Genomic DNA, 23201 nt, shown 5'->3' on the forward strand with positions numbered 1-23201 from the left:
CGTAGGGCCCTCGTGGAGTGGCGATGCAGAGGGCACGCCAAACGACATGCACAGCTACACCAACATTGCTCCCACAGCAACTTTTCCCTCTCTGCCTTCAAAAGGGCTCATGGGTCCAGCACCACGACAGGCCCTTGACTAGGGTTAGGGTTAGGGTTAGGGTTAGGGTTAGGGTTTGGAGAGTGACAAAGCGTAGGGGCCCTCGATGAGTGGCGATGCAGAGGGCACGCCAAACGACATGCACAGCTACACCAACATTGCTCCCACAGCAACTTTTCCCTCTCCGCCTTCAGTGGGGCTCATGGGTCCAGCACCACGACAGGACCGTGACTAGGGTAAGGGTTAGGGTTAGGGTTAGGTTTTGGAGAGTGACAAAGCGTAGGGACCCACGAGGATTTGGGATGCAGAGGGCACGCCAAACGACATGCACAGCTACACCAACATTGCTCCCACAGCAACTTTTCCCTCTCCGCCTTCAGTGGGGCTCATGGGTCCAGCACCACGACAGGACCGTGACTAGGGTTACGGTTAGGGTTAGGGTTAGGGTTTGGAGAGTGACAAAGCGTAGGGACCCACGAGGAGTGGCGATGCAGAGGGCACGCCAAACGACATGCACAGCTACACCAACATTGCTCCCACAGCAACTTTTCCCTCTCCGCCTTCAGTGGGGCTCATGGGTCCAGCACCACGACAGGACCGTTACTAGGGTTAGGGTTAGGGGTAGGGTTAGGTTTTGGAGAGTGACAAAGCGTAGGGACCCACGAGGATTTGGGATGCAGAGGGCACGCCAAACGACATGCACAGCTACACCAACATTGCTCCCACAGCAACTTTTCCCTCTCCGCCTTCAGTGGGGCTCATGGGTCCAGCACCACGACAGGCCCGTGACTAGGTTTAGGGTTAGGGTTAGGGTTACGGTTAGGGTTTGGAGAGTGACAAAGCGTAGGGACCCACGAGGAGTGGCAATGCAGAGGGCACGCCAAACGACATGCACAGCTACACCAACATTGCTCCCACAGCAACTTTTCCCTCTCCGCCTTCAGTGGGGCTCATGGGTCCAGCACCACGACAGGACCGTCACTAGGGTTAGGGTTAGGGTTAGGGTTTGGAGAGTGACAAAGCGTAGGGACCCACGAGGAGTGGCGATGCAGAGGGCACGCCAAACGACATGCACAGCTACACCAACATTGCTCCCACAGCAACTTTTCCCTCTCCGCCTTCAGTGGGGCTCATTGGTCCAGCACCACGACAGGACCGCGACTAGGGTTAGGGTTAGGGTTAGGGTTTGGAGAGTGACAAAGCGTAGGGACCCACGAGGAGTGGCGATGCAGAGGGCACGCCAAAGGACATGCACAGCTACACCAACATTGCTCCCACAGCAACTTTTCCCTCTCAGCCTTCAGTGGGGCTCATGGGTCCAGCACCACGACAGGACCGTTACTAGGGTTAGGGTTAGGGTTAGGGTTAGGGTTTGGAGAGTGACAAAGCGTAGGGACCCACAAGGAGTGGCGATGCAGAGGGCACGCCAAACGACATGCACAGCTACACCAACATTGCTCCCACAGCAACTTTTCCCTCTCCGCCTTCAGTGGGGCTCATGGGTCCAGCACCACGACAGGACCGCGACTAGGGTTAGGGTTAGGGTTAGGGTTAGGGTTAGGGTTTGGAGAGTGACAAAGCGTAGGGACCCACGAGGATTGGCGATGCAGAGGGCACGCCAAACGACATGCACAGCTACACCAACATTGCTCCCACAGCAACTTTTCCCTCTCCGCCTTCAGTGGGTCTCATGGGTCCAGCACCACAACAGGCCTGTGACTAGGGTTAGGGTTAGGGTTAGGGTTTGGAGAATGACAAAGCGTAGGGACCCACGAGGAGTGGGGATGCAGAGGGCACGCCAAAGGACATGCACAGCTACACCAACATTGCTCCCACAGCAACTTTTCCCTCTCCGCCTTCAGTGGGGCTCATGGGTCCAGCACCACGACAGGACCGTCACTAGGGTTAGGGTTAGGGTTTGGAGAGTGACAAAGCGTAGGGACCCACGAGGAGTGCGGATGCAGTGGGCACGCCAAAGGACATGCACAGCTACACCAACATTGCTCCCACAGCAACTTTTCCCTCTCCGCCTTCAGTGGGGCTCATGGGTCCAGCACCACGACAGGACCGTCACTAGGGTTAGGGTTAGGGTTTGGAGCGTTACAAAGCGTAGGGACCCACAAGGAGTGGCGATGCAGAGGGCACGCCAAACGACATGCACAGCTACACCAACATTGCTCCCACAGCAACTTTTCCCTCTCCGCCTTCAGTGGGGCTCATGGGTCCAGCACCATGACAGGCCCGTGACTAGGTTTAGGGTTAGGGTTAGGGTTAGGGTTAGGGTTTGGAGAGTGACAAAGCGTAGGGGCCCTCGTGGAGTGGCGATGCAGAGGGCACGCCAAACGACATGCACAGCTACACCAACATTGCTCCCACAGCAACTTTTCCCTCTCTGCCTTCAATAGGGCTCATGGGTCCAGCACCACGACAGGCCCTTGACTAGGGTTAGGGTTAGGGTTAGGGTTTGGAGAGTGACAAAGCGTAGGGGCCCTCGTGGAGTGGGGATGCAGAGGGCACGCCAAACGACATGCACAGCTACACCAACATTGCTCCCACAGCAACTTTTCCCTCTCCGCCTTCAGTGGGGCTCATGGGTCCAGCACCACGACAGGACCGTGACTAGGTTTAGGGTTAGGGTTAGGGTTAGGGTTAGGGTTTGGAGAGTGACAAAGCGTAGGGGCCCTCGTGGAGTGGCGATGCAGAGGGCACGCCAAACGACATGCACAGCTACACCAACATTGCTCCCACAGCAACTTTTCCCTCTCTGCCTTCAATAGGGCTCATGGGTCGAGAACCACGACAGGCCTTTGACTAGGGTTAGGGTTAGGGTTAGGCTTTGGAGAGTGACAAAGCGTAGGGGATCTCGTGGAGTGGGGATGCAGAGGGCACGCCAAAGGACATGCACAGCTACACCAACATTGCTCCCACAGCAACTTTTCCCTCTCCGCCTTCAGTGGGGCTCATGGGTCCAGCACCACGACAGGACCGCGACTAGGGTTAGGGTTAGGGTTAGGGTTTGGAGAGTGACAAAGCGTAGGGACCCACGAGGAGTGGCGATGCAGAGGGCACGCCAAACGACATGCACAGCTGCACCAACATTGCTCCCACAGCAACTTTTCCCTCTCCACCGTTAGTGGGGCTCATGGGTCCAGCACCAGGACCAGGACCATGACTAGGCTTAAAGTTAGGGTTAGGGTTAGGGTTTGGAGAGTGACAAAGCGTAGGGACCCACGTGTAGTGGGGATGCAGAGGGCACGCCAAACGACATGCACAGCTACACCAACATTGCTCCCACAGCAACTTTTCCCTCTCCGCCTTCAGTGGGGCTCATGGGTCCAGCACCATGACAGGCCCGTGACTAGGTTTAGGGTTAGGGTTAGGGTTAGGGTTTGGAGAGTGACAAAGCGTAGGGACCCACGAGGATTTGGGATGCAGAGGGCACGCCAAACGACATGCACAGCTACACCAACATTGCTCCCACAGCAACTTTTCCCTCTCCGCCTTCAGTGGGGCTCATGGGTCCAGCACCACGACAGGCCCGTGACTAGGGTTAGGGTTAGGGTTAGGGTTAGGGTTTGGAGAGTGACAAAGCGTAGGGACCCACGAGGATTGGCGATGCAGAGGGCACGCCAAACGACATGCACAGCTACACCAACATTGCTCCCACAGCAACTTTTCCCTCTCCGCCTTCAGTGGGGCTCATGGGTCCAGCACCACGACAGGACCGTTACTAGGGTTAGGGTTAGGGTTAGGGTTAGGGTTAGGGTTTGGAGAGTGACAAAGCGTAGGGACCCACGAGGAGTGGCGATGCAGAGGGCACGCCAAACGACATGCACAGCTACACCAACATTGCTCCCACAGCAACTTTTCCCTCTCCGCCTTCAGTGGAGCTCATGGGTCCAGAACCACGACAGGACCGCGACTAGGGTTAGGGTTAGGGTTAGGGTTAGGGTTTGGAGAGTGACAAAGCGTAGGGACCCACGAGGAGTGGCGATGCAGAGGGCACGCCAAACGACATGCACAGCTACACCAACATTGCTCCCACAGCAACTTTTCCCTCTCCGCCTTCAGTGGGGCTCATGGGTCCAGCACCACGACAGGACCGCGACTAGGGTTAGGGTTAGGGTTAGGGTTTGGAGAGTGACAAAGCGTAGGGACCCACGAGGATTGGCGATGCAGAGGGCACGCCAAACGACATGCACAGCTACACCAACATTGCTCCCACAGCAACTTTTCCCTCTCCGCCTTCAGTGGGGCTCATGGGTCCAGCACCACGACAGGACCGTCACTAGGGTTAGGGTTAGGGTTTGGAGAGTGACAAAGTGTAGGGACCCACGAGGAGTGCGGATGCAGTGGGCACGCCAAAGGACATGCACAGCTACACCAACATTGCTCCCACAGCAACTTTTCCCTCTCCGCCTTCAGTGGGGCTCATGGGTCCAGCACCATGACAGGCCAGTGACTAGGTTTAGGGTTAGGGTTAGGGTTAGGGTTTGGAGAGTGACAAAGCGTAGGGGCCCTCGTGGAGTGGCGATGCAGAGGGCACGCCAAACGACATGCACAGCTACCCCAACATTGCTCCCACAGCAACTTTTCCCTCTCTGCCTTCAGTGGGGCTCATGGGTCCAGCACCACGACAGGCCCGTGACTAGGGTTACGGTTAGGTTAGGGTTAGGGTTTGGAGAGTGACAAAGCGTAGGGACCCACGAGGAGTGGCGATGCAGAGGGCACGCCAAACGACATGCACAGCTGCACCAACATTGCTCCCACAGCAACTTTTCCCTCTCCACCGTCAGTGGGGCTCATGGGTCCAGCACCATGACAGGCCCGTGACTAGGGTTAGGGTTAGGGTTAGGGTTTGGAGAGTGACAAAGCGTAGGGACCCACAAGGAGTGGCGATGCAGAGGGCACGCCAAACGACATGCACAGCTACACCAACATTGCTCCCACAGCAACTTTTCCCTCTCCGCCTTCAGTGGGGCTCATGGGTCCAGCACCACGACAGGACCGCGACTAGGGTTAGGGTTAGGGTTAGGGTTAGGGTTTGGAGAGTGACAAAGCGTAGGGACCCACGAGGAGTGGCGATGCAGAGGGCACGCCAAACGACATGCACAGCTACACCAACATTGCTCCCACAGCAACTTTTCCCTCTCCGCCTTCAGTGGGGCTCATGGGTCCAGCACCACGACAGGCCCGTGACTAGGTTTAGGGTTAGGGTTAGGGTTAGGGTTTGGAGAGTGACAAAGCGTAGGGACCCACGAGGAGTGGCGATGCAGAGGGAACGCCGAAGGACATGCACAGCTACACCAACATTGCTCCCACAGCAACTTTTCCCTCTCCGCCTTCAGTGGGGCTCATGGGTCCAGCACCACGACAGGACCGTCACTAGGGTTAGGGTTAGGGTTTGGAGAGTGACAAAGCGTAGGGACCCACGAGGAGTGGCGATGCAGAGGGAACGCCGAAGGACATGCACAGCTGCACCAACATTGCTCCCACAGCAACTTTTCCCTCTCCACCGTTAGTGGGGCTCATGGGTCCAGCACCAGGACCAGGACCATGACTAGGCTTAGAGTTAGGGTTAGGGTTAGGGTTTGGAGAGTGACAAAGCGTAGGGACCCACGTGTAGTGGGGATGCAGAGGGCACGCCAAAGGACATGCACAGCTACACCAACATTGCTCCCACAGCAACTTTTCCCTCTCCGCCTTCAGTGGGGCTCATGGGTCCAGCACCACGACAGGACCGTTACTAGGGTTAGGGTTAGGGTTAGGGTTAGGTTTTGGAGAGTGACAAAGCGTAGGGACCCACGAGGAGTGGCGATGCAGAGAGCACGCCAAACGACATGCACAGCTACACCAACATTGCTCCCACAGCAACTTTTCCCTCTCCACCGTTAGTGGGGCTCATGGGTCCAGCACCACGACAGGCCCTTGACTAGGGTTAGGGTTAGGGTTAGGGTTTGGAGAGTGACAAAGCGTAGGGGCCCTCGTGGAGTGGGGATGCAGAGGGCACGCCAAACGACATGCACAGCTACACCAACATTGCTCCCACAGCAACTTTTCCCTCTCCGCCTTCAGTGGGGCTCATGGGTCCAGCACCACGACAGGACCGTGACTAGGGTTAGGGTTAGGGTTAGGGTTAGGGTTAGGTTTTGGAGAGTGACAAAGCGTAGGGACCCACGAGGAGTGGCGATGCAGAGAGCACGCCAAACGACATGCACAGCTACACCAACATTGCTCCCACAGCAACTTTTCCCTCTCCGCCTTCAGTGGGGCTCATGGGTCCAGCACCACAACAGGCCCGTGACTAGGTTTAGGGTTAGGGTTAGGGTTAGGTTAGGGTTTGGAGAATGACAAAGCGTAGGGACCCACGAGGAGTGGCGATGGAGAGGGCACGCCAAACGACATGCACAGCTGCACCAACATTGCTCCCACAGCAACTTTTCCCTCTCCGCCTTCAGTGGGGCTCATGGGTCCAGCACCACGACAGGCCCGTGACTAGGGTTAGGGTTAGGGTTAGGGTTTGGAGAGTGACAAAGCGTAGGGACCCACGAGGAGTGGCGATGCAGAGGGCACGCCAAACGACATGCACAGCTACACCAACATTGCTCCCACAGCAACTTTTCCCTCTCCGCCTTCAGTGGGGCTCATGGGTCCAGCACCCCGACAGGACCGTTACTAGGGTTAGGGTTAGGGTTAGGGTTTGGAGAGTGACAAAGCGTAGGGACCCACGAGGAGTGGCGATGCAGAGGGCACGCCAAACGACATGCACAGCTACACCAACATTGCTCCCACAGCAACTTTTCCCTCTCCGCCTTCAGTGGGGCTCATGGGTCCAGCACCACGACAGGACCGCGACTAGGGTTAGGGTTAGGTTTAGGGTTAGGGTTTGGAGAATGACAAAGCCTAGGGACCCACGAGGATTGGCGATGCAGAGGGCACGCCAAACGACATGCACAGCTACACCAACATTGCTCCCACAGCAACTTTTCCCTCTCTGCCTTCAGTGGGGCTCATGGGTCCAGAACCACGACAGGACAGTGACTAGGGTTACGGTTAGGTTAGGGTTAGGGTTTGGAGAGTGACAAAGCGTAGGGACCCACGAGGAGTGGCGATGCAGAGGGAACGCCGAAGGACATGTACAGCTGCACCAACATTGCTCCCACAGCAACTTTTCCCTCTCCAGCGTGAGTGGGGCTCATGGGTCCAGCACCACGACAGGCCCTTGACTAGGGTTAGGGTTAGGGTTAGGGTTAGGGTTAGGGTTTGCAGAATGACGAAGCGTAGGGACCCACGAGGATTGGCGATGCAGAGGGCACGCCAAAGGACATGCACAGCTACACCAACATTGCTCCCACAGCAACTTTTCCCTCTCCACCTTCAGTGGGGCTCATGGGTCCATCACCACGACAGGACCGTGACTAGGGTTAGGGTTAGGGTTAGGGTTTGGAGAGTGACAAAGCGTAGGGACCCACGAGGAGTGGCGATGCAGAGGGCACGCCAAACGACATGCACAGCTACACCAACATTGCTCCCACAGCAACTTTTCCCTCTCCACCGTCAGTGGGGCTCATGGGTCCAGCACCACGACAGGCCCGTGACTAGGGTTAGGGTTAGGGTTAGGGTTAGGGTTAGGGTTAGGTTTTGGAGAGTGACAAAGCGTAGGGACCCACGAGGATTGGCGATGCAGAGGGCACACCAAACGACATGCACAGCTACACCAACATTGCTCCCACAGCAACTTTTCCCTCTCCGCCTTCAGTGGGGCTCATGGGTCCAGCACCACAACAGGCCCGTGACTAGGGTTAGGGTTAGGGTTAGGGTTTGGAGAGTGACAAAGCATAGGGACCCACGAGGAGTGGCGATGCAGAGGGCACGCCAAACGACATGCACAGCTACACCAACATTGCTCCCACAGCAACTTTTCCCTCTCCGCCTTCAGTGGGACTCATGGGTCCAGCACCACGACAGGCCCGTGACTAGGGTTAGGGTTAGGGTTAGGGTTAGGTTTTGGAGACTGACAAAGCGTAGGGACCCACGAGGATTGGCGATGCAGAGGGCACGCCAAACGACATGCACAGCTACACCAACATTGCTCCCACAGCAACTTTTCCCTCTCCGCCTTCAGTGGGGCTCATGGGTCCAGCACCACAACAGGCCCGTGACTAGGGTTAGGGTTAGGGTTAGGGTTAGGGTTAGGGTTTGGAGAATGACAAAGCGTAGGGACCCACGAGGATTGGCGATGCAGACGGCACGCCAAAGGACATGCACAGCTACACCAACATTGCTCCCACAGCAACTTTTCCCTCTCCGCCTTCAGTGGGGCTCATGGGTCCAGCACCACGACAGGCCCGTGACTAGGGTTAGGGTTAGGGTTAGGGTTAGGAGAGTGACAAAGCGTAGGGACCCACGAGGAGTGGCGATGCAGAGGGCACGCCAAAGGACATGCACAGCTACACCAACATTGCTCCCACAGCAACTTTTCCCTCTCAGCCTTCAGTGGGGCTCATGGGTCCAGCACCCCGACAGGACCGTGACTAGGGTTAAGGTTAGGGTTAGGGTTAGGGTTTGGAGAGTGACAAAGCGTAGGGACCCACGAGGAGTGGCGATGCAGAGGGCACGCCAAACGACATGCACAGCTACACCAACATTGCTCCCACAGCAACTTTTCCCTCTCCGCCTTCAGTGGGGCTCATGGGTCCAGCACCACGACAGGACCGCGACTAGGGTTAGGGTTAGGGTTAGGGTTAGGGTTTGGAGAGTGACAAAGCGTAGGGACCCACGAGGAGTGGGGATGCAGAGGGCACGCCAAACGACATGCACAGCTACACCAACATTGCTCCCACAGCAACTTTTCCCTCTCCGCCTTCAGTGGGGCTCATGGGTCCAGAACCACGACAGGCCTGTGACTAGGGTTAGGGTTAGGGTTAGGGTTTGGAGAATGACAAAGCGTAGGGACCCACGAGGATTGGCGATGCAGAGGGCACGCCAAACGACATGCACAGCTACACCAACATTGCTCCCACAGCAACTTTTCCCTCTCCGCCTTCAGTGGGGCTCATGGGTCCAGCACCACAACAGGCCCGTGACTAGGTTTAGGGATAGGGTTAGGGTTTGTAGAATGACAAAGCATAGGGACCCACGAGGAGTGGGGATGCAGAGGGCATGCCAAACGACATGCACAGCTACACCAACATTGCTCCCACAGCAACTTTTCCCTCTCCGCCTTCAGTGGGGCTCATGGGTCCAGCACCACGACAGGACCGTCACTAGGGTTAGGGTTAGGGTTAGGGTTTGGAGAGTGACAAAGCGTAGGGACCCACGAGGAGTGGGGATGCAGAGGGCACGCCAAACGACATGGACAGCTACACCAACATTGCTCCCACAGCAACTTTTCCCTCTCCGCCTTCAGTGGGGCTCATGGGTCCAGCACCACGACAGGCCCGTGACTAGGGTTAGGGTTAGGGTTAGGGTTTGGAGAGTGACAAAGCGTAGGGACCCACGAGGAGTGGCGATGCAGATGGCACGCCAAACGACATGCACAGCTACACCAACATTGCTCCCACAGCAACTTTTCCCTCTCCGCCTTCAGTAGGGCTCATGGGTCCATCACCATGACAGGCCCGTGACTAGGGTTAGGGTTAGGGTTAGGGTTAGGGTTTGGAGAATGACAAAGCGTAGGGACCCACGAGGATTGGCGATGCAGAGGGCATGCCAAATGACATGCACAGCTGCACCAACATTGCTCCCACAGCAACTTTTCCCTCTCCGCCTTCAGTAGGGCTCATGGGTCCATCACCACGACAGGACCGTGACTAGGTTTAGGGTTAGGGTTTGGAGAGTGACAAAGCGTAGGGACCCACGAGGAGTGGCGATGCAGAGGGCACGCCAAACGACATGCACAGCTACACCAACATTGCTCCCACAGCAACTTTTCCCTCTCCGCCTTCAGTGGGGCTCATGGGTCCAGCACCACGACAGGCCCGTGACTAGGGTTAGGGTTAGGGTTAGGGTTAGGGTTAGGGTTTGGAGAGTGACAAAGCGTAGGGACCCACGTGTAGTGGGGATGCAGAGGGCACGCCAAACGACATGCACAGCTACACCAACATTGCTCCCACAGCAACTTTTCCCTCTCCGCCTTCAGTGGGGCTCATGGGTCCAGCACCACGACAGGACCGCGACTAGGGTTAAGGTTAGGGTTAGGGTTTGGAGAGTGACAAAGCGTAGGGACCCACGAGGATTGGCGATGCAGACGGCACGCCAAACGACATGCACAGCTACACCAACATTGCTCCCACAGCAACTTTTCCCTCTCCGCCTTCAGTGGGGCTCATGGGTCCAGCACCACAACAGGCCTATGACTAAGTTTAGGGTTAGGGTTAGGGTTAGGGTTTGGAGAATGACAAAGCGTAGGAACCCACGAGGATTGGCGATGCAGAGGGCACGCCAAACGACATGCACAGCTGCACCAACATTGCTCCCACAGCAACTTTTTCCTCTCCGCCTTCAGTGGGGCTCATGGGTCCAGCACCACGACAGGACCGTGACTAGGTTTAGGGTTAAGGTTAGGGTTAGGAGAGTGACAAAGCGTAGGGACCCACGAGGAGTGCGGATGCAGTGGGCACGCCAAACGACATGCACAGCTACACCAACATTGCTCCCACAGCAACTTTTCCCTCTCCGCCTTCAGTGGGGCTCATGGGTCCAGCACCACGACAGGACCGTGACTAGGGTTAGGGTTAGGGTTTGGAGAGTGACAAAGCGTAGGGACCCACGAGGAGTGGCGATGCAGAGGGAACGCCGAAGGATATGCACAGCTGCACCAACATTGCTCCCACAGCAACTTTTCCCTCTCCACCGTTAGTGGGGCTCATGGGTCCAGCACCAGGACCAGGACCATGACTAGGCTTAGAGTTAGGGTTAGGGTTAGGGTTTGGAGAGTGACAAAGCGTAGGGGATCTCGTGGAGTGGGGATGCAGAGGGCACGCCAAAGGACATGCACAGCTACACCAACATTGCTCCCACAGCAACTTTTCCCTCTCCGCCTTCAGTGGGGCTCATGGGTCCAGCACCACGACAGGACCGTGACTAGGGTTAGGGTTAGGGTTAGGGTTAGGTTTTGGAGAGTGACAAAGCGTAGGGACCCACGAGGATTGGGGATGCAGAGGGCACGCCAAACGACATGCACAGCTACACCAACATAGCTCCCACAGCAACTTTTCCCTCTCCGCCTTCAGTGGGGCTCATGGGTCCAGCACCACAACAGGCCCGTGACTAGGTTTAGGGTTAGGGTTAGGTTAGGGTTTGGAGAATGACAAAGCGTAGGGACCCACGAGGAGTGGCGATGCAGAGGGCACGCCAAACGACATGCACAGCTACACCAACATTGCTCCCACAGCAACTTTTCCCTCTCCGCCTTCAGTGGGGCTCATGGGTCCAGCACCACGACAGGCCCGTGACTAGGGTTAGGGTTAGGGTTAGGGTTTGGAGAGTGACAAAGCGTAGGGACCCACGAGGAGTGGCGATGCAGAGGGCACGCCAAAGGACATGCACAGCTACACCAACATTGCTCCCACAGCAACTTTTCCCTCTCCGCCTTCAGTGGGGCTCATGGGTCCAGCACCACGACAGGACCGTTACTAGGGTTAGGGTTAGGGTTAGGGTTAGGGTTTGGAGAGTGACAAAGCGTAGGGACCCACGAGGAGTGGCGATGCAGAGGGCACGCCAAACGACATGCACAGCTACACCAACATTGCTCCCACAGCAACTTTTCCCTCTCCGCCTTCAGTGGGGCTCATGGGTCCAGAACCACGAAAGGACCGTCACTAGGGTTAGGGTTAGGGTTAGGGTTTGGAGAGTGACAAAGCGTAGGGACCCACGAGGAGTGGCGATGCAGAGGGCACGCCAAACGACATGCACAGCTACACCAACATTGCTCCCACAGCAACTTTTCCCTCTCCACCTTCAGTGGGGCTCATGGGTCCAGCACCACGAAAGGACCGTCACTAGGGTTAGGGTTAGGGTTAGGGTTTGGAGAGTGACAAAGCGTAGGGACCCACGAGGAGTGGCGATGCAGAGGGCACGCCAAACGACATGCACAGCTACACCAACATTGCTCCCACAGCAACTTTTCCCTCTCCACCTTCAGTGGGGCTCATGGGTCCAGCACCACGACAGGCCCGTGACTAGGGTTAGGGTTAGGGTTAGGGTTTGGAGAGTGACAAAGCGTAGGGACCCACGAGGAGTGGCGATGCAGAGGGCACGCCAAAGGACATGCACAGCTACACCAACATTGCTCCCACAGCAACTTTTCCCTCTCCGCCTTCAGTGGGGCTCATGGGTCCAGCACCCCGACAGGACCGTTACTAGGGTTAGGGTTAGGGTTAGGGTTAGGGTTTGGAGAGTGACAAAGCGTAGGGACCCACGAGGAGTGGCGATGCAGAGGGCACGCCAAACGACATGCACAGCTACACCAACATTGCTCCCACAGCAACTTTTCCCTCTCCGCCTTCAGTGGGGCTCATGGGTCCAGAACCACGAAAGGACCGTCACTAGGGTTAGGGTTAGGGTTAGGGTTTGGAGAGTGACAAAGCGTAGGGACCCACGAGGAGTGGCGATGCAGAGGGCACGCCAAACGACATGCACAGCTACACCAACATTGCTCCCACAGCAACTTTTCCCTCTCCACCTTCAGTGGGGCTCATGGGTCCAGCACCACGAAAGGACCGTCACTAGGGTTAGGGTTAGGGTTAGGGTTTGGAGAGTGACAAAGCGTAGGGACCCACGAGGAGTGGCGATGCAGAGGGCACGCCAAACGACATGCACAGCTACACCAACATTGCTCCCACAGCAACTTTTCCCTCTCCACCTTCAGTGGGGCTCATGGGTCCAGCACCACAACAGGCCCGTGACTACTAACTAACTAACTAAACTAACGAGAATGAAGTATGTAGAAGTGACTTGAACTCATGCGAAGAAGTTTATTTCACTCATGGAAATCAATACAAACTTATCTTAGGCCACCGACTCTATTAAAATACTGGCTCCAGTAAAAACTCCCACTGTTGTCCTCAAGGATCATAAACTTAGCAAAAATCATGCTATTTTAGAGAAAATTATCTTTCCTCTCTCAGTCAGAAATGAATCTTTCCAACCCTGGTCATTTTAGGATTTGTTTTCAAGCTATACACACACACACAAGTTCCAGAAAAGAAGAATCGTTTCCCACTACCAAGATTACTTTTTCTAGTCAAAGCCACGTTTGCACAGATGCACTTACGATGAACTGTGCAGTTTTACAATCAATTTTTGACCTGAGACAACTTAAGTGCGTAACAGCAGGCTAGCTATTATTGTGTAGGAATAGACTTCTTTACTCAGACATACTTTTAATGGGAATAAACACATAAACTTGAAACTCTAAAGCATTCCACATTTGTTTTAGACAAATCAGAGTTTACTGTAACACACATCTGCTTTCTTAATCTACACACAGAGACTGTTTAATGCAGAAGATTATGATTCTACAAGTAGATTGTATCAGTTAAACAAAGTTAACTGCTTCTGATGAAAAAGTTTCAAATTTTCCTACTAGAAGTATCAAAGAGAGAGCAGGAAAGATGCACACTAGCATTTCATAAAGTGCTCTTCCCATCTAGAGAAGCCTAAGCAATAGAAACTAAACATACCTTTCTGGCACAGGAGATGTCATTTATGGAGACTCTTGTTAGTGCTGCAGAATGAACACGATTGTGCTGCATATTACAGCAATACTACATGACAGACCGCCCAGCAACCTCTGTGCAACGACTTCAGAAGAAACCTATAAAAAAAAGCAGATAAAAGGCAAAAAATAATGAATTGTCAGAGGAGCTTGTGTAGGTTTAAGGAGAGTGTACTGACTGTCACCGTATTATGATAAACTAAGGTATGTGGAACAAATACTAAATTCAATATCGATATTTCTATATATCCAAGAATACATGCTAAGAATATTTTAATGGTTCCCTCTACTTCCAAGCTCACCTCCTACCCAGATGCCCCTGGATGCTTTCTAATTTCCCTAAATGATCCAGTATTTAAGTCTCCATAGCATAATTATGCCTGGAAGGTCATTCCACACATTTTTTTCATGTGAAAAATTGCTGCCAGGTATCTATTTTGAACGCTTTTTCTCCCCCTCTTTCTTTCTTCCATTTATGCCATCTGATCACATTATCTACATCAACTTGAAAGTTCTGATTTAAGATGACATCCCTCTGAATCATGGCATAGGCTTGCCTATACTTTTTCAAATATATAGAAAGAGATTTTTACTTCCAGTCTGAAGTTATGTCAGAAAAAAAAGAAGGAAAACACAGTTTGTTATCTGTCATCCATTACTACTGAAATGATTAAGACTCAGTCTTTATAGAGGCTTACTAAAAATCAAGAAAGTCCAACTTAGATACAAATGAATTGGCCCAGACAACCAACATAAATTTAGCAGTACACCAAGTAATGAACGGTACTGGTAAAATGATTCTGCTTTACATAATGACACATCCAAGTTTCTTTAGCTAGGGGTACTACGCCAATCCAGAAGAAAAAAATGACAACTCTGTGGGACATTCTTTGCTGCTCCACCCTCTCTGTGTTACTTGTGAGATTTGGACCCGATTCCCTTCCCAGAGCGTAGGAAAAGCCTCGGGAAGGACAGTGCTCATATAACCTCTCTCCTCTCTCTCTGTCTCTCTGATGAAGATTGCTGAAAGGGCAAAAAATTGTGGAACAAGCTGAAGGTAAGATGGACGGTGACGAGGACCCCCTTTTTCCTTAGTTGCCTCCACCTTTGCTATATTGAGAAAATCTGAATTTTCACCTCTAGAATTTTACCTCATCTCAGTTTAGCTCTTCTTAGTCCATTTTAGTTTGTGCTCTTTAAAGCAAGTTTGAGCTATGTCAGAGTCAGAAAATCTGTTTCTAATCAATGCAAAGAAGTTCTAACATAATCTAGATCATATTTGCATAGGTTGTTTCTTTCCACACTTATGCTGTAACATTGAACTTTCATACTAACTACATAGAAGAGCTGCAGAAATAAAGACACAATTGTCCTTTGCACTGTCATAATATCTTGCTTTTACTTAAAGAACGAACCATTCATTCATCTGATTCTTTATGCTCAGTCATTGCACGGTAATAAAATATTTACTGAAGGAGTCAGATCTGCTGTTTCTTATTTCATAATCTAAATTAAACTCAAAATAGCCTTATTGCTCTCTTGAGAGTAAGGTCACATATAATCTTAATTACTTTTCCACCAAACTGTCGATGTCCTCCTACCACCAATATAGTATTGTATCATATGAAAAAAGTCCTACGTACCAGCAGTTTCAGTGCTATTACACTGGCTTTAGAAGTTTTGCTGGAAGGTCAAAGAACAGAAATTTCTACACATATTATTCATATGATAATTTGGCGCATGCAGTTGAAAGCTTCTCTCCATTATTGTGACTCATCCTCTCATCCTGAACTATCCTTTAGCAGAGAAGACTATTTTATTTGAAATTCCACATAAAATAAGTCATCTGGTATTATCAGAAAATGATGTCAGTCTGTATATTAGTATGCTACCAGTGCACAACTTGGGGACCTGGAGCAAGCAGTTCATTGCAAGACGGAATAAAATATCCTTGCATTGTTTATTTGACTTTACTGACAGTAAGAGTTAGGTACATCCATTCAGCGGTAAATCTCTCCCAGTAACGTAAAGAAGTTAGAATGCAATTTTCCAGGCTTTTAGATTTCTTTGCCCTAACACGTTTACTCTAACTGAGAGAATTTTTAGAACAAGCTGTATGGATATAATTTAGTAACTCAAATACAGATATTCAAATGGGGCAATGTGGGAAAATGACACTTACATGTTAATGTTAACTTAGAGTCCACATACGTGAGAGTGATTTAAAGCAAACATCTCAAAAGTTTCAGATAAGCACCACTAAATAGTTGATTAAATAGAAACAAACAAGTTAATCTGAGTAATACACACAGCAGAATGGTCAAGAAGTGACAAACTTGTCTTGTTGGACCTCTGAACTGTTTAAAATGATGCCAATTCAGCCAAATTTGATGAAGTAAATTTACTGTGAGGTTGATATTTCACATTTAGCATTCAGCTTGAAGCAAAAAACCCTGAAGAACGGAATAATAAAATGCTGACAAGCCCTTACCACATGAAATAGCTCCTGCTAGAGGGTGGACTGCCTATTCTTGACATTTCAAAATCAGTGAATTTACATCTAAGGAATGAGATACAGTTCACATTCAGGAACTATAACTCTCTCTGGGTATTTTACTCATTTGGTTGATAAATACAGAATATGCATCCACAAGACAAAGTGCAGATTCTTGGTCCTTCCCAAGTTCAAAGTCAAAATGATTTTAATTTCAGCCGTTAGGCCAATAAGGCCTCACACGAGAGCAGTATTGAAAAAAGAAAAAAAAAAGTTATCCGCTCCACTAACAAAAAGCCACATGTTCCTCTGGCTCTTGATTGCAACTTTCAGGACTTAAATGTAATCCTTAACCCTTATGATCAAAGGCAACAGACAGTTGATGAAGGTTTTTTTTCCCTCTCTTCTGTAATTGGGCAGGGGTGGGGGTATTATTAAAAAAAAAAAAAAGAACGAAAGAAAAAAGTTAGTTCAAGTCTTCCACTAAAAATTAGTCGTGCCACAGTTCGTGTTCAAAAGAGCACATCTAGAGTGATGGGCAAATGGAAGCCAAGGTAGATCAAATAGCTGGAGACTGCAAACAAAAAAAAATATATATACATACCTAGTCCCCAATATTTGCAGCCAAGAACACGAATCATGTTGTTTGACTGGCAAACCTAAACCCAAATGTTAAAATCAGAATGACAGAAGTATCTCATAATATTCTCATACAGTGAAGATCACTAGAGAAAATTAATTTTTTAGAGAGGGACCTAAACAGCAAATGATTCTCAGACCACCATGGTCACCCCAGCTACTAAAAGACATATAAGCCCATGAAACAGCTCTTCCACAAACGCTTTTAAAATAGCTTTGCTGTGATGACCTCCTGTTCCCCAGTGGATACGTTTTTCTTACCAGAGCAGGTACAGCTTAGCACAAGTAAAAATTTCTTTTACGTTTTGTATTTCAGTACCTCTGCAGTCAATTTATATGAAATCTGCATTTTTCACAGGAGGTAAAAACTTACTTTCATGTAAGTTATAAAAAGAATTGATTCACTGTTATGTTGACAGCTGACAGACAGTAAAACTACCACTGCTTTGCATTTGATCTTTTTTTGAGCATCATTTGATAAACCTCATTTTCAATATTAACATAGTCTTTCAACATTTGATTCACACATGTTCATTTTCAAAACAAATGGTCATTGCTATATAGTTCTTTTTCTTATAGATTTCCCCCTTTTTCGTCCATTTTCTATTCAGGTTTGAAAAAAATTATTTTCAGAATATCTCATTCTATCACAACTGCTATACCAAATAATGCTATGAACTGCATATTTTAATAGTCTGTAATTCTTGTGTTGCTTTATTAAGTGTTCCTAGATTACAATATCTAGTGTTTTCACCTTCTGTTGAGAAGCATAAAATTTATTCTCGTATAACTTGTCTCTCTGACACAAACTACAATTTTCTAATGTAAAATATGACCAACACACACACACATTTAGAAGTCTAATACGTAACACATATTACATATTGAAAAAAAATAATCACAACCAATATAAAAAAAGAAAAATACAGCAATACAATGACAAACCTCACATGCTTATCGGAGTAAGTCTCAATAAAACTAAACCCAAATTAAAATATAAAGTCAGATTTTAAACTCCTAATTTTACATATATCATCTTGTCTTGATATTATGTATTTCAGACGAGTTAATGGCCCACATAACTTGTTAAGACCTTTATTTATTGCACAACTTCTGATATTTACATGTATCTAAGAGTCTCATCTGCAAATACACTTACTATCATAATACATAATGTAAGAGTATTGTTTTAAATTGCACATTTTGTCTGTCTGATGTATCAGAACAGGATAATGAGCTCAGAGTTAGTTATTTTATGGTGAGGTTTACATTAAATTCATAAACTAAAATCACAGAATTCACACCATAGGCTACAAACGCTTTGGGACTGAAGGATTTCTTTAGATTTACTTATACAGTTTCTGGTTTCTTAGGTCCAAGTAGGCTTCTCTATAATGATTACTGCTGTATTATCTAAGGATCTTTACATAGCATTGCAACAAAAATAAATACAAAAAGAGTCCACTATCAAACATTTTTCTTTGTAGAGATAAAAGTTTATCCTAATAGAGAGAAATAATTAGAGGCAATAACACAGAAGGGAGAAGTAGTTGTGCGAACAGATAAAAAGGTAATATGAAGTAAACACCACGTTACAAGTACTGCAGCATCATGATGCTACACTACTGGAAGACAAGTCAAAAGAAAGTAACAAAGTTTTGTCAGCAATCGGTGCTCCTGGAGGCGGGGAAGCGCAGGGAGTGCATTCTGATTTCTAGCCTGCATGATGTCTGTGATACTACAGCACTCATGCTACACTGGAAAAAATTTCCATTTCTAACAGTTACAATACACTGTGGCCTTTGCCTAGGTATTTAAGGAAAATGAGTAAAAATAATTTCCCACATAAAGTAATACTGAAATCTACCATTCTTATTCAATATATGGAGCCATTTATAGCTGGCAGAGAGGCAAGTGTTGAGCAACACCAGTGTGAAAATTTACCGATACCATCACCACAATTACCTTAAGGGTCAACATACATAAAGGAAAAGGGCAATCATCCAACTTCTGCTTCACTGCAGCATTTTGTTACAACTCTCCTTCTCCTCAACCTTTCCTACACTGAAGCAGCATGAAGACGTGAAATACTTAATTCTGGTACCTCTTCATTTCCTCACATCATTACATTGCTATCTAGCCTGCTTTGTATCTGGTTCAATGCCACTGAATGACTGGCAAAGAGCAAAAATATTCCTGTGGGACTTTAGCTAATGATTCTTTATTTTGCATTATACTGCAGGGATTGACACACATGGAAAAAAAAAAATCTGGAGATTGTCTTCCACAAAATACAAGTTATTGCATTGTAATTTGAATGTAATTTGGAAGTCACCAAGGACCTGGATCATAATTTCTATTTGCCAAATATATGTTAATCAATTGTAATGAAATTAAAATAATCTCCCCTTTTGTTGCTATCGTACAAACAGAAATGAATACAAACCAATACATTCTTCCTAGATTTTATTCCATACTGCTTTACAAAAGCTTTTTTCATTATTAAATTTCATAATAAAGCTCCATGAGAAGACAAGAGAAAAACAAGTTCTTCTGTAGACCATGAAAAACTGTCATTTGAACTAACAATCTCAATTTTCAAATATTAACAGTTGTGTTCCCAATAATAGCCAAAACAAGTTTGCCTTAAGACACAGTTATTAATAGATACCATTATTTTATTAATAGGTACCATGACTCAGTTTATATTTAGATTCCCTTTTCTTCTAAGTTCAGGGGATTCAAGAGATTACTGATTAACATGACCTAGAATTATTATAATGCTACTTGATGTTTTTTAAACCTAAGTAAAGAGCTAATGAAGGGTTAAATGCTGACATGTGGCTAAACAGCACCTTAATTAGCTATGTGTATGCACGCACACAGACATGGCTTAATGAAGCCCTCTCCTTACCTTACTGTCACACCCAGCGCAGTCTCCCTTTGCTGTCACAGAGCAAGTAGTAGGTTGTTTCAGACGTATAATCTCAGATGAGGTTTAAAAAAAAATAGTAATAACATATTACGCTTGTATCCGTGGCACAAAAATCCTGGGAAGTTTTCTAGTTCAATTCACATTTGGTTACAGCAACACTTTAAAGCCAAAACAGCCCTAAAGTTGAGCGTTAGCCCTGTCAGCCCTTACTTCAACTAGCCCTCCATCGGGAATAAGGGGCGGGGGGGAAAAAAATCATTGTCACTTTTCTTAGTTACTTGATTGACATGTGTGTGTACAGAGCTGGATGGTTTTCCTGTGCAAAATTGAAAGTGTAAAACCTGTGCAAATCTGGCAAACATATGCTCATTAAGTGGTAAACTAATATCATCCATCCACCATGCTCTGTAAAATGAGCACAGTTGGTATTTTGGGTTTGGGGGTTTTGTTTTAAATATATGTTGATTTAAATACGCAACTCATTAAAGTGAATGTTGGCCATATAGCTAAAATTTATTACCTTAGTAGAAAAAGTTATCTTTAAAATGCATCCAATAAAATTTAAGTGTGAGCCATGGTGCCTGAATATTTTAAATAGTCACTGGAGAATACAAAAAAAAAAAAAAAAAAAAAAAAAAAAGAAAAAAGAAAAAGAAAAAGTTGTGGAGCTACAACATAAAGCTAGAGAAAAAACAGGGCTGTCCACCCAGGAATTATGGTAGCAGATTTCTTTATATATATATATAGATATAGATATATATCTTTGTTGATACATTTGTATGCATTATATATACATATAAAATACAAATAAATATTATACGTGTTCATATACACATATGTATTTTATACATGAGCATATGTACATGTATATTAAGTGTCTAGCTACTGGTATTCTGCCTTTTATTTCATTTATTCTGACCACCTAAATTGTCTTTGAAATGCCTATCCACATTTGCATTTTAATGAATAATAATTGATATTTATTTAGCACATTCCATTTGTCTCAGAGCTTCACTCACATATTAATATTTCTTATTACCTAAAACAAACTATTCATAGATATTCAAGATTTCAGAATTACTAGTGAGCAGGAAAAGCACTGTGAATAGCATAATAATTTGGTCAACCTGCTGACCTCAGTTTTAGCTTTCTGAGTTGCAGGAGCTGTCAATAGTAACTGGGAATACCTGGACTGTAGGAAGTTACACTGCAGTTCCAAGAAGATGGAAAAAAAAAAAGAAAGAAAGAAAGAAAGAAAAGAAAGAAAGAAAAAAAAAGATTAACCAGATAGCTCACTGACATGCCTAAAGGAAGGCTGCAATTTAAGTCATTCTTACCAAAGTAAGTTCTGTAAACCACCCAGGGAAATGAGTAGTAATCACTGTTTTCCCCACAGTGACAATGAGGGAAAGGAAATATTGGAGAATATTGTGATTAAAAAGAATAGATATATCTATTTTTATATCAGATTCACAGGCTTGTGTAAATTTATGAATCATACTGATAGGTATATATTGTGCCTTAATGGTACAAATTCAATTAAAAACAGGGAAATATGCAGCATTCATTCCAGACAGTGCTTCTGTCTAGGTGAGTGTATTCAATTTCTGATTTTGAGAGTTAAAATTCAATAGTCACTCCAGCTGTTTGCTTAGTTTGTTTGTCATTCTGTAATGAAAAATTATTAAAAAGAGAGGCTCACCTGTGAAAGTATATATCAGAACTTTACTGCCACAATAAATATGGTCACAAAAATTGCAGCTATAGGTATCTGCCATTTAAAGGAACAAATCTACACAAGCACAGAATTGGTATTTGGATTTCATACTCATGAATGTTTGTCAGGTAGAACAGATTAAAATATTCAGATCCTGTTCAGAGACCCTCCCTCCCACATAGCATCTTCTTATATCCATCATCTTAGAAAGCATTTTGTATTCTTTTCCTCTAAAGTCCACTATTTCCTGCAATAATGATGAACAGACACTAATAATTTACATGTGCTTAGGTTAAGAAATACATTATTATGGCGTATTTTGGAAACTAACATAATTGCAGCATAACTTTGAGGTACCTAAATGGAAAAATCCATGTCAAAATCTCACATCACCCACATTTACTTTCCAAAAACATATTTCAAACTATCCTTAGACTGTGTTATGAAATACAATCCTACACCATATAGGCAAGCAATGAACTATTCATATGTGTGCTTTCCCTGAATTTTTAAAATAAGTCTGCTTTTACATTGCCTGTGTATAGACTTTATGGCCACATGAACTGACATTACAGCAGTTTTTATCACCAGCACCAGGAAAATCAATCTTTTTTATTTAAGTCGAAGAAAGAGGATAAAGAACCGTCTCACTCGTAATGAAATACAGCACCTGTACACGGTGTCCATCCCAAAGCCTGAGGTGCTTTTAATTCCTGCAGCTTACATGTAGGCAATTTATAATTTTATAACGTCCTGCCAACTGCAGGAGCTGACAACCCAACGTGCCTTCCCTTTGGTGTCAGGTCACCTCTGCACAACGGGGGAAGGAAGGTGGCCACGAGCCCAGCCTCCTACCTGCTGCCTCTGCGAGGTGGCTCCCCCTCGGCAGCCACGCTTGGGCAGAAGCCCCTGCCAGGAGGCAGGGTGAGCCTTCATCACCCAAACACGGACAACCCGCTGCTCCCAAATGCCGAGCAGCGTGCATGCATCGGTAACACCCCCAGCGTGCAGGAAACAAGCGCTTGTGCAACAGGTTCCCCCAAATTTAAGAAACCGCCGAGTGACGGCTGTGCACTCTGAACAACTCTGTCCTTAGATCAGCCTGAACCCACGTACTGATTCTATCTGAAAGCAGACGTTACGGGGAAGACACGCAAGCTCGTCTCCTAGGCAAGGCAGCTTAACGATCGAGTAACCGCTCCCAAAGTAGACATCCAGAACGAGTGAAACCCACCCCAGAGAGCTGATTTGTCCCCTCTAACTACAGATGGAGCTTAGGAAGCTAACTCAACTACGGACAGCTACCTATAAGCAATGACAAGGAAAGATCTCTATGAAGGATAACAAACATTTTAAGTCTTGAAAAGGGTAACAAAATGAACATATAAACAAACGTTTTGTAAAGATATTCTGTTTTTAAGAAGGCTACAGGTAGACTAAAGCAGCTTAAAGCCAGAAATGTAATCAACAAAGTCATTACAAATATTTTTAAGAAACCTGGGGAAGATGGGGAAGGAATTATCTTATGATGTCAGATAGCAACCTTTCAGAGAACAAGGATCATCTGAAAAAAAAAAAAAAAAAACTCGTTAAAGAA

The 23201-nt window shown here is 47.6% G+C and overlaps 1 long non-coding RNA gene across 1 annotated transcript in view; it reads right to left on the bottom strand.

Moving 5' to 3' along the window:
• Positions 1 to 23201, bottom strand: part of LOC134136058 (uncharacterized) — a 195927-nt gene that overhangs the window by 139887 nt on the left and 32839 nt on the right. The window contains exon 2 of the long non-coding RNA XR_009957416.1: positions 13785 to 13918. This is a non-coding gene — a long non-coding RNA (uncharacterized LOC134136058). The remainder of the gene's footprint in view (positions 1 to 13784; positions 13919 to 23201) is intronic.

The sequence above is a fragment of the Rhea pennata genome, chromosome 2, assembly GCF_028389875.1.
Source record: "Rhea pennata isolate bPtePen1 chromosome 2, bPtePen1.pri, whole genome shotgun sequence".
NCBI lineage: Eukaryota > Metazoa > Chordata > Aves > Rheiformes > Rheidae > Rhea > Rhea pennata.